Source organism: Coregonus lavaretus (genome assembly GCF_964263955.1).
Source record: "Coregonus lavaretus genome assembly, chromosome: 9".
Taxonomy (NCBI): Eukaryota; Metazoa; Chordata; class Actinopteri; order Salmoniformes; family Salmonidae; genus Coregonus; species Coregonus lavaretus.
The window spans coordinates 12,548,266-12,561,437 of record NC_139996.1 but is presented as its reverse complement, the minus strand read 5'-3'; the positions used below and the strand labels follow the sequence as shown (position 1 = coordinate 12,561,437).

Genomic DNA, 13,172 nt, shown 5'->3' with positions numbered 1-13,172 from the left:
CAACAGTTTCAGTTAAAAGTTTTTGTCTTCCCACAAAACTCTGACTGTTCTTTTTCCTGAGCATTTCAGAATCTAGCATATGATCACTAGATTCTGAAGTAGCCAGTATTATGTTATTGTATTGGTTGTGTTCAGATACTGTATGTAGGCCTAACCCCTGACATTTAAAGTCACTGAACCTCAGTTTGCTGGAGAACAGACATTAAGTTCAGTTTTCCCAGCAGCCAAATCAATATTTCTGTCCCAAGGTCTAAAGCAGTGGTGTCAAACATAATATAAATATATATAAAACAAACAAAAAATTTATATATATATATATATATATATATATATATATATATATATATATATATATATATATATATGTATTTATATATATGTATTTATATAACATTTTTGGGGAGGGGTGGGGGGACAAACGCAATATACTTTCAAATGACTAAAACCAAATGGAAACTGTAGAAATGATAATGGAGCTACATTCATACCCTTTCTTGACTGTGTCCAGCTCTCTAATAACCACCTAAATGAAAGCTAGACAGTCAGGGAGCATCTGATTTCCAAAAAACTATGGATTGAGGAATATTTAGTGCACATTTTGACGGCGAGGAAATAGAACCACTTTTCAGTTTGTTGAAGACTAAATGCGACCACCGGGGCAAAATGAGTTTGACACCCCTGGTCTAAAGAGTAGACAGTTAGACAGTTAGAAAAATGGTCATTTAAAAAGTAATGTCTCCCATAATTTACAATGTTCCTGTGATGAACCATACATCAGTCACGGCTAAGTACCCAGGTGATTGATGGTGTGTACCAACCTGTCCTCACTCCTCACAAAGGCGATGAGAGGCAAAATAGTTGAAGCTAACTAGTGTGGAGGGGAACTGATCAGACAGAGGTTATGTCCCAAATAGCACCCTATTCTCTTTAAATAAATAAAAATAATCTAATATAGTGTACTACTTTTGACCAGGGCCCATTGGGCTCTATAGAGGGAGTAGTGTGCCATTTGGGACACAATCAGACACTAGACCTAAGGGAGTGAGCTATCCTGTCCATATCTCATTAGTCATTACACACAAAGCATGTTTGTCTTCATTCGGTTTGTCCTTAAATGTCATCTGATTAGATTGTTATCTAATCTAAAGGGAGCATATGAGAGGATGACTGGCACATGGATGATTTAGTAGAAAGGTGATAAAATAGATAGACTAACTTTATTCTCCATTCTCAAAGTTTTGTCTGATTTCAATGTTTTTATTGTTGTTTTCAATTGAGCCCGTAGCTCAATAAATGTTAACGACCGCCTTTCTTTTATAGCTAGGTTCTGAAGTAAATGTGGGTTGTATAACTGGCTAATGTGTTTATCCATGATCCAAACCTCTGCCCTCCCTCTCTCTCTCTCCAGGACGCTTGGTTATAAGAACCGCTATCTGAGAGTCCCTGACTGCCACTTTTGGATCGAGGGGGACCATCAAGGCCACGGTCTGGACAGCAACAGCTTTGGACCGGTAAGCCACTTCTCTGCTTAAACTCCCTATTGTACACTGCTCTTCTCAAAGTTCTCCACTACACAATGGGAATGGCCCATGCCAAAGCCTTATACACTGCTCAAAAAAATAAAGGGAATACTAAAATAACACATCCTAGATCTGAATGAATGAAATAATCTTATTAAATACTTTTTTCTTTACATAGTTGAATGTGCTGACAACAAAATCACACAAAAATTATCAATGGAAATCAAATGTATCAACCCATGGAGGTCTGGATTTGGAGTCACCCTCAAAATTAAAGTGGAAAACCACACTACAGGCTGATCCAACTTTGATGTAATGTCCTTAAAACAAGTCAAAATGAGGCTCAGTAGTGTGTGTGGCCTCCACGTGCCTGTATGACCTCCCTACAACGCCTGGGCATGCTCCTGATGAGGTGGTGGATGGTCTCCTGAGGGATCTCCTCCCAGACCTGGACTAAAGCATCCGCCAACTCCTGGACAGTCTGTGGTGCAACGTGGCGTTGGTGGATGGAGCGAGACATGATGTCCCAGATGTGCTCAATTGGATTCAGGTCTGGGGAACGGGCGGGCAAGTCCATAGCATCAATGCCTTCCTCTTGCAGGAACTGCTGACACACTCCAGCCAAATGAGGTCTAGCATTGTCTTGCATTAGGAGGAACCCAGGGCCAACCGCACCAGCATATGGTCTCACAAGGGGTCTGAGGATCTCATCTCGGTACCTAATGGCAGTCAGGCTACCTCTGGCGAGCACATGGAGGGCTGTGCGGCCCCCCAAAGAAATGCCACCCACACCATGACTGACCCACCGCCAAACCGGTCATGCTGGAGGATGTTTCAGGCAGCAGAACATTCTCCACGGCGTCTCCAGACTCTGTCACATCTGTCACATGTGCTCAGTGTGAACCTGCTTTCATCTGTGAAGAGCACAGGGCGCCAGTGGCGAATTTGCCAATCTTGGTGTTCTCTGGCAAATGCCAAACGTCCTGCACGGTGTTGGGCTGTAAGCACAACCCCCACCTGTGGACGTCGGGCCCTCATACCACCCTCATGGAGTCTGTTTCTGACCGTTTGAGCAGACACATGCACATTTGTGGCCTGCTGGAGGTCATTTTGCAGGGCTCTGGCAGTGCTCCTCCTGTTCCTCCTTGCACAAAGGCGGAGGTAGCAGTCCTGCTGCTGGGTTGTTGCCCTCCTACGGCCTCCTCCACGTCTCCTGATGTACTGGCCTGTCTCCTGGTAGCGCCTCCATGATCTGGACACTACGCTGACAGACACAGCAAACCTTCTTGCCACAGCTCGCATTGATGTGCCATCCTGGATGAGCTGCACTACCTGAGCCACTTATGTGGGTTGTAGACTCCGTCTCATGCTACCACTAGAGTGAAAGCACCGCCAGCATTCAAAAGTGACCAAAACATCAGCCAGGAAGCATAGGAACTGAGAAGTGGTCTGTGGTCACCACCTGCAAAATCAGTCCTTTATTGGGGGTGTCTTGCTAATTGCCTATAATTTCCACCTGTTGTCTATTCGATTTGCACAACAGCATGTGAAATGTATTGTCAATCAGTTTTGCTTCCTAAGTGGACAGTTTGATTTCACAGAAGTGTGATTGACTTGGAGTTACATTGTGTTGTTTAAGTGTTCCGTTTATTTTTTTGAGCAGTGTATTAGAATAGAAAAGCCTTATATTAGAATAGAAAAGCCTTATATACACTGAGTTTACAAAACATTAAGAACACCTGCTCTTTCCATGACATAGACTGACCAGGTGAATCCAGGTGAAAGCTATGATTCCTTATTGATGTCACTTGCCAATTAAATCAGTGTAGATGAAGGGGAGACAGGTTAAAGAAGGAATTTTAAGCCTTGAGACAAGTGAGACATGGATTGTGTATGTGTGCCATTCAGAGGGTGAATGGGCAAGAAAAAAAATGTATGTGCCTTTGAACGGGGTATGTTTTTCACGCTCAACAGTTTCCCGTGTGTATCAAGAATGGTCCACCACCCAAAGGCCATCCAGTCAACTTGACACAACTATGGGAAACATTGGAGTCAACATGGGCCAGCATCCCTGTGGAACGTTTTCGACACCTTGTAGAGTCCATGCCCTGACTAATTGAGGCTGTTCTGAGGGAAAAGGGGGGGGGGGGGGGGGGGTACAACTCATTATATTTGGATATAAATGTAAGGCTCTGGCCGATACCATTGAAAAGCTAAGCACAGCTTGTCTGAGTCGTGATGTGTGTCCAGCAGCTCCACATTGGAACTACAACAATGGGCCTAAAAAGCCCCTGGGAGTCCTTAATGAGGAAAAGGAAAATACTTGAATAACCATGCTTTGGCGAACAAACCTGGGTTCCAAATTTGTAATTTGTGTGCTGCTCATTAGGACAAAGCTGTTCCCTCAGAGGGAAGAAACTCTGAACATTTTCTCCACACAGTAGGTAGGCAGGTAGGTGGCAAAAAAGTAACCAATTGTCATACTTGAGTAAAAGTAAAGATACCTTAATAGAAAATGACTCAAGTAAAAGTGAAAGTCACCCAGTAAAATACTGCTTGAGTAAAAGTGTTAAAGTATTTGGTTTTAAATATACTTAAGTATCAAAAGCAAATGTAATTGCAAAAATTGTAAAAGTATAAATCATTTCAAATGTTCTTGTTTTTTAAATTTACGGAGAGCCAGGGGCACGCTCCAACACTCAAACATAATTTACAAACGAAGCATGTGTTTAGTGAGTCTGCCACATCAGAGGCAGTAGAGATGACCAGAGATGTTCTCTTGATAAGTGTGTGAATTAGACCATTTTCTTGTCCTGCTAAGCATTCAAAATGTAACGAGTACTTTTGGGTGTGAGGGAAAATGTATGGAGTAAAAAGTACATAACTTTCTTTAGGAATGTAGTGAAGTAAAAGTAAAAGTTGTCAAAAATAGTAAAGTACAGATACCCTAAAAAACTACTTATGTAGTACTTTCAAGTATTTTTACTTAAGTACTTTACACCACTGGGTAGCACAGTCAGTGCTGTTACTTTCTGACAGGCCTCACTGGGCATGTGGGCCCTGCAGCCTCGTCTGACTGTGTGGATGCCTGCCTTGGTGTATTTCACTGTTGTGTTTTCCATACGTATTCTCATCCTTGTCAGGCAATAACAAATGTGTCTTGATAAGGGTATGAAAGTAGTTACGAGGAGTGAGTGATGGGGCAGCGGGCCGCTCTGTGCCTTTTTGATTTTGGCAAAGTATTTCAGGGAGCTGTCATTGGTTGGAGGAAGGAAGCAGCATAGCAGAGCAGAGGCCTGGGAATTATCTATCTGTGGCATTCCAATCCTTTAAAGGAACAACTTTGTAATTGACATTTAACTGGGTCCATCAAACCCAGCTGCTGGTTTTTGGGGGACCACCAGGTGATTGAAGTTTGTTTTGGATGGTTCTGTGTTAGTACTGTATCTGTAGCTGGATCACAACTTTTAAGTATTTGGTTAGAGTGAAGTTTTAGGGAGGATTTTGTGGATTACGGTATTGTGACCAGTTTATTTACCGGCCATGAACAGAATACTAAAAGTGAAACTGTTTCCTTTCCTCATCTTATCCTATAGTGCAGTGACACATAGGCCTACCACTGGAAATACGTACCCTCTTGTGGCTTCTTATGCAGGCCTATACAGTGTAGTATGCATGCAAATATGAACAATATTTCTGCATGTATATTAGGCCTACTTACGTATCACCTCAATACAAAATGCATTGGTCTTACTGACATTGTGTCATTTGTTTGTGTTGTTTTCCTGAACACAGTAGATACCATCTCTCAGATATGCTGGTCACAACAGCTAAGAATTGAAATAGTTGCTGTCCTCATTTTTACTTACTCTCTCTTTGCACTATTCAGGTTTTTCTAGCAGGACCGAGAAGTATAACATATTAAAATACATGCTGTACTCCACATAATGGTGGAGATGGAGTATAGGATCTGTTCCTAAAATGCATTTAAAAGAAAAAGCTTTGAGCTTCCCTGACCTGTGAATTGTAGAATGTATAACAATACATGTTTTAGTGCTCTGGATTTACATTTCAGAAAAAGTGTGTTCCACCGATGTGAAAGGTTCTTTGTTACTAATATATCTGGATACTGGTTATATGAAAGTTAGTCCATGTTGCGGTAGAGGAACAACCAAAGAGCAAGAAATGTTCAATTTTTCTATTGTGCTGACTTCTATTGAAATGGGTCTACTGGGCACGGAACATTGTTGCTAGGAAGTGAATAAACATGCCTCTCAGTAAAGCACTTACCTGCCTGCTCCCTCGCTCTCTCTCTCTCTCTCTCTCTCTCTCTCTCTCTCTCTCTCTCTCTCTCTCTCTCTCTTCTCTTTTGTTACTCTCTCTCTCTTTTGTTTTTTCTACTTGTCTATGACCCAATAGGCTCCCTGGGCCTCCTGGAGAGCCAGGTTCAGTATAAAGTGCTGTGTGACATGTAGTCGCTGAGTGAGCTGTCAGGTCAGCTAGAGCTAAACAAATATCCCAGTAATACCTATAGTCTAAATCAGATTATGTATTTATTGTAGCTTGAAATATGCTGAATGTCTGAAACTGTGTTCAACGGTTGCTTTGTCTACGGGTTTGGGGAGGCCAAAAAACAAAAATAAATGTTGCTTTATCGTATTGTGGTGCTTCGATGTCTTATTCCTTTTCAGGCACTGAAAAATATCACATTTCTCAGTAGCATAGGGGTCTGTGGTAATTTAATTATGTTATATTTGTTGATATTTATAACTGAAATCTAAAAGGCAAGCATATTTGTTGTCCAGATCAAGTCCATAAATGGCCCAGTGGTTATCACCCACCCAACTACAGCAATAAGCAAGGGAGTATTTGACCAAATCCATTCCGATGTGACAACCAGCTCTTTTTGCCACTCTCAGTCCCTACACTAAGCCTTCTGAGGAAGAAGGGAAAGGTGTTGGTATCAGAGGCTCCTGATGTCTACAATCATGGTCAAAAGTTGAGAATGACACAAATACTAATTTTCACAAAGTCTGCTGCCTCAGTTTTGATGATGGCAATTTGCATATACTCCAGAATGTCATGAAGAGTGATCAGATGAATTGCAATGAATTGCAAAGTCCCTTTTTGCCATGAAAATGAACTTAATCCCCCAAAAAGTGATCCTCTCATTAACACAGGTGAGAGTGTTGACGAGGACAAGGCTGGAGATCACTCTGTCATGCTGATTGATTTAGAATAACAGACTGGAAGCTTTAAAAGGAGGGTGGTGCTTGAAATCATTGTTCTTCCTCTGTTAACCATGGTTACCTGCAAGGGAACATGAGTTGTCGTCATTGCTTTGCACAAAAAGGGCTTCACAGGCAAGCATATTGCTGCTAGTAAGATTGCACCTAAATCAACCATTTATCGGATCATCAAGAACTTCAAGGAGAGAGGTTCAATTGTTGTGAAGAAGGCGTCAGGGTGCCCAAGAAAGTCCAGGAAGTGCCAGGACCATCTCCTAAAGTTGATTCAGCTGCGGGATCGGGGAACCACCGGTGCAGAGCTTGCTCAGGAATGGCAGCAGGCAGGTGTGAGTGCATCTGCACGCACAGTGAGGCAAAGACTTTTGGAGGATGGCCTGGTGTCAAGAAGGGCAGCTAAGAAGCCACTTCTCTCCAGGAAAAACATCAGGGACAGACTGATATTCTGCAAAAGGTACAGGGATTGGACTGCTGAGGACTGGTGTAAAGTCATTTTCTCTGATGAATCCCCTTTCCGATTGTTTAGGGAATCCGGAAAACACCTTGTCCGGAGAAGACAAGGTGAGCGCTACCATCAGTCCTGTGTCATGCCAACAGTAAAGCATCCTGAGACCATTCATGTGTGGGGTTGCTTCTCAGCCAATGGAGTGGGCTCACTCACAATTTTGCCTAAGAACACAGCCATGAACAAAGAATGGTACCAACACATCCTCAGAGAGCAACTTCTCCCAACCATCCAAAAACAGTTTGGTGACGACCAATGACTTTTCCAGCATGATGGAGCACCTTGCCATAAGGCAAAAGTGATAACTAAGTGGCTCGGGGAACAAAACATTGACATTTTGGGTCCATGGCCAGGAAACTCCCCAGACCTTAATCCTATTGAGAACTTGTGGTCGATCCTCAAGAGGCGGGTAGACAGACAAAAACCCACAAATTCTGACAAACTCCAAGCATTGATTATGCAAGAATGGGCTGCCAAGTCAGGATGTGGCCCAGAAGTTAATTGACAGCATGCCAGGCCGGATTGCAGAGGTCTTGAAAAAGAAGGGTCAACACTGCAAATATTGACTCTTTGCATAAACTTAATATAATTGTCAATAAAAGCCTTATACTTCAGTATACCATAGTAACATCTGACAAAAATATCTCATAACACTGAAGCAGCGAACTTTGTGAAGACCAATACTTGTGTCATTCTCAAAACTTTTGACTACGACTGTACAAGGCCTTGGCACTAATTTTTCCTGTGTGAGGAAAAAGAGTGGGAAAGTTAGTTTAGCTTTCTAGGCCACCTCGCCTCACCTCTGCAGCCTTGAAATGTCATTTGAGAATTGTATTGTGGATTAATGAACGGCTTGGCATCTGTCTTCAGTCTGTTGTGTGCGTTGAAACCTAAAAAATGCACAGTCCGAAACATATTGCTTTTGTCTTTCTTTATCATTATCCCGAAGTGTCTGGTTAATAGTTTATGCCGGATCATTCCTGATCCCTGCCATGTCAAACAGAAAGTCCTAAAGGACCGTACATCACAGGAAATGGGCCTAAAACCACACCATGAGCATCTGCCACACCACAAATAAGATAGCGCCGACAGACACGGCAGCTCTGTGTAGTGTATTAGGATTATGTCTTTGTTAATGTTTTTTAAGTGGAACTGAAAGGATGTTTATTTTAGTTCAAAAGTAGCCATTTGTAGGGTGACGCCCCAGGGGAGACAGGTGATTGGACAGCAGAGGGAGCAACCCATATTTTTGCATTCTTTATAAGTATAGGCTGGAGGCAGAGGGGGTTAGAACAGACAGATTATCTTTGGACACTGTTCTCCAGCCCTGCAGGGTCTGTAAACTTATGCTGACATCTTGTGATATAAATAAAACTTATAAACAAAGTACAGCCTAAGCGGACTCTTTGTTTGACAGCAATAAGTACCAGCATTGACAAGAGACGACAAATGGAGGCTCCGCTGAGATTGGTCTGCATCTTCCCTTTGTTTCATTCGTGAGCCGCGAGGTGACTACCGCTCAAGCCGGCTATAAGGTGAGATTCCTCACAAATTATTGGGCGTTAGTTGGTTGGCTGGCTTATGGATGTGCGCTGGTGAAGGTGTACCATGTAAATTACTTGGGTAGATGTGGTTTTGTTGCTGTCGACTAAGGGTCTGTAATAATTATTCTAAAATTTGGTTGCATTGGTAAACGGCGCAAATAATAGGAAGTCTAGAACAATTGATGGTAGTGAATAAGGCAGATGTGAAAGGTAGATATACGTATACGATTTAGAGCATTGCAGGATTTGGCAAGCCCTCGGAACGAGGCGACCTCATGGTGGGCCATAAATCCTGGTAACGCGCTAGGTGTTTTCAGGTCAGTCTTGGACTGGGGTTTGGTTATAGATTTATTGTAAGTTGCTGCTCATCTTCTATCCGACGGGGTATCTGCTTGGGGGGACCTCTCATAAAATATCCATACTCACGGCAGAATAAAGTTAGAAACATAGAAAAATAAATTTAAGGCGCAATGCAGGTTACATTGTTTCATGCTACATTGTACATAAAGGTTAATGCTAAATGCTAATGCTAAATGCTAATGCTAATTGTGTTACATGCTACATGCTAACGTGTGACCTTAGAGGTCCACTGCGATGGAATAAAGCCTCTTAAATTATGTTTGTGGGTGTAGAATTTACGGTCTATGCTTTGTGAGCTCTGTTAAGTGTTATTGTTTGACTATAAGGGGTAAAAGAGAGGAGCTGTGGCGGAATGCTAACGTTCTGTTGTCTGGAAGTCGTATCGTTGAATGTATTGCGCATGCGTTTAATTTTACGGCACTACACTACAACACGGGGGAGTTTACGGCACTAGATTATGACACGTTTGATTTTACGGCACTAGACTACAACACGTTGGATTTTACTAAAACTACAACACGGGGGATTTTGGGTAAATTGGTCATATTTCTGTGACACTGGGTGCTGCGGGGAGAGACGGACACAGAGATTTGAAAATGAATGGAATGGTCTGGTTGTTACGTCGGCTGTTGTTTGAAAATGAAACTATTTGTTGAGATCTATTGAATTTATAAATTAGATATATGTTGACGGATTAAAATAAATAAAATAAAATGACGGATTAAAATAAATAAAAATGTTATTGAGCTATTTATTCCTGAGTTAATTCTTAGAGTGAATGTGAGTGGGGGAATATTGAATGCTGGAAATAACTCAGTGAGTGTATAAACTTTAAATGCTTGTCTGTCATTTTTGTTCCCTTGTCATATGAGAGGCGATAGGACGAGAGGAGAGAGAGAGAGAGAGGAGGTGCTGACGTGTACAGCACGTGACAAGGTGTGACGTGACAGAGGATCGAGTCAGATATCAGGCTAGTTCTGTTTACAAAATCTTCCCCTACAGGATATTTGATGTTATGACAATTTCGCAGACGCTTGGCAACAGACTGATCAATTGAATAAAATCTGCATTTTTGAGTCTCTGTGCATCACTTGGCTTGATTAGGGGTTCTGTTGGAAATCAAGTACTGACATTATTCTGTGAAATTAAGATAATTGGGTGCTTATTAAACAATGGAATTTATGAGTATTGTAGTGTTGTAGGATTGGAAGTCTTTGTTTTTTGGGATTGCTGTGAAGTTGACTACTTGTATTTACTTTCCGGATGGGTTGTGGTAAGATAGCCACTAATTGATAATTTGGTAAGATAGGATATACAAATAAAAAATTGGTTTTAATTATTCATAATTTTTAATAGATTTTATTTTATTTTAATTAAAAATATTTTTTGAATACAATTTTTAATTGATTTTATTTTTTAATATTCATATTTTTATTGATTGATTGTTTAGTTTGGGGGGTTGTTTAGTTTATATTAATAATTAAAGGGGGGAAGCCATAGGCTATATAGTCTAAAATAAAATAATTCACAATAAAGGCAAGGCAGCAAGGCTATGAAAGTCATTACACCGGTTGATATAGTTGAAAATAGTAATCCTTTAGTTAAGGGTATTGCGAGGTTATCCGGCAAATGGAACAAACGTTGGCCTGACATTGAACAACCATGGCCAGTGGAAGGGACTCTTAACCCTGACGTCATCAACATCATGAAAGTGCTTCTGTCAATTTACAAGGCAGATCAAAAGAAGGGGAAAAAAAGGGAACGACGTAAAGAAAAGAGACAAAGGGAGCTGGGTGTTCTTAAGCTGTTTGAAGATGAAGGACAAAAACTGATGAAAGATACCAACGATAAGAGAAACAAAGTTATAGAGAAAATGCTAAAGGAAGAGAAGGCGACAGAAAAACTAAGGGCAGAAGTCAGTATACCTTTCTCACATACGGATTCAGCGAAAAGACCCCCACCTTATGAGAAGGAAGTAGAGCTTAGGGATGTTTATCCTCAGCTTCCAGTGATCATCCAGCAGGGTGATTATTGCATCAGAGATGAAGATGAACGAATAATAGAGAGAGGACAAGCAGAAACGACCATAGAAATGCATCCAGACTCCAAAAGTAAAAAGAAAACGAGATGTCTGGAAACTAAGGGTGGAATGAGGTTAATAAATAGGATGAAACTGGATGAGGACGATGATGATCAGAGTGATTCAGAGGAGATCATGGGTGGATATGATCCTGTGATCAGACGGAGGTTGGCCAGAACGGAAAGAAGGGGTGAGGAAGGTCTGAAGAAGAAGGATACAAGATATTCTAGTTCTGATGAAAGCAAAGATGAAGACAGCGATAACAATTTGGAGACTAAAGGTGCTGTGCATTCGAGAGGAGTTTATCCTACAAGGACTGGCACAGAAGAAATAGAAAGAGATATAGACCGATGTGTATCATGCCTGGATAAAGCGAGGACTTTCGAAGAGGTAAGAGAACTAGAGGAACAACTCAAGACGCTGAAGATACAGAGGGAGAAACTGCGGGAAAAAGAATCCAAAGAAGGTGAGGGAAGATATGCATTGAGGCCAAGGAAAGAGGCCACGAGTAAAAATATGCCAGTTATCATTTGAGGTCAAAACTTAGAATATAAGCCTTTGCAAAATACCGATATGTCAAATATACTTGAGAAGCTGCCTATTCTTCAGGATGGGGCCTATCCTTGGATTTCGAAATTGGAAGAAATTACGGTGGGAACACAGTCAGCCATAGGAGACGTTAAGAGACTTTTGGCTAATCTCATTGGGATTCCAGATATGGAAGAAGTCTTTCAGAGAGCTGGACTCATTAGATATGTAGGGACTGCAGTGAACGATCCTGAATTGTTGGCTGCAAGTAGGAATCGTCTGTGGAGAGCATTGAAAGATACATTTCCAACAAATGTGCATCCTGATAATATTCTGATTGACCCACTAGGACAACAAGAAAATCCGAGAGCCTATGTGTCAAGAGTTCATCAAGTGTGGAGAAATATTACTGGAAATGATCCAGATGTGAGTCAAATTGAGCAGTCAATTTTGAGAGCTAAACTGCAAATGGGACTGCCCTCACCAGTAAGGAGCAAACTGGCAGAAGTGGTTGGACTTGGAAGCATGACAAAAGGTGTCTATACCGATCATATAGCCCATCAAGTGGATCTGTACAGGAAAAAGGAACACAACCAGAAAGAACAGGACGAAGAAACTCTCAGAAAACTCAATCAAATACAACTGGTGGAGAATAAGAAGGAGAAGAAACAAGCTTTGGTTATGCAGAATCAGTGTGCACCAAATCAACAATCACTGCCACAGCTTCAACCAGAACAGTTCCAACCGCAATTGTACCAGCCACCAATGGCGGTACCAGTTGTTTCATATCCACAGCCAGTTTCTGGACAGACACAGAATTGGAGAGGAAGAGGACGAGAAGACTTAGAAAGAGGAAGATTTAAGTCATCCTTCCAGCAACTTTCAGAAGCATGTTATAATTGTGGACAGGTTGGTCACTTTGCCCGTGGGTGCAATAAGTCAGGAGGAAACATCAGAGGGAATTTCAGAGGAAGATACAGGGGCCAGTCAAGATCATCTGGAGGACCGGTGAACCCCTACAGGGGTCCGGAGCAAGGATTCTAGAGGTGCCTAGAAGATCCGAAAGGGGGGTGTCAGCTGGTAGCATCAGGACCGGAAAAAGATCCAACAATTGAGGTGAAAATAAACAACCGACCATTGGAAGTGATGGCGGATAGCGGAGCTGCGTTCACCTGTGTTCGGCCTGAAGATGCTACACATCTCCCTATGTCCAATCAACTCATTAGGACAATCGGATTTGAGGGAGTAAAACAGCTGATTCCTCTTACGGAACCAATTGAGCTCTGCTATAAAGATCAGAAAATTACAATACCCATACTGGTATCAGAACATACACCTGTTGCATTATTGGGAAGAGATGCATTGTGTAAATTGAACTGTACAATAAGA

The 13,172-nt window shown here is 41.7% G+C and overlaps 1 pseudogene across 1 annotated transcript in view; it reads left to right on the top strand.

The window, feature by feature from the left end:
• LOC311134866 (mitochondrial inner membrane protease subunit 2-like) overlaps positions 1-13,172 on the top strand; it is a 222,058-nt pseudogene that overhangs the window by 196,103 nt on the left and 12,783 nt on the right. The window contains exon 4 of the transcript in view: positions 1,409-1,511. The product of the transcript in view is annotated as a mitochondrial inner membrane protease subunit 2-like (transcript). The remainder of the gene's footprint in view (positions 1-1,408; positions 1,512-13,172) is intronic.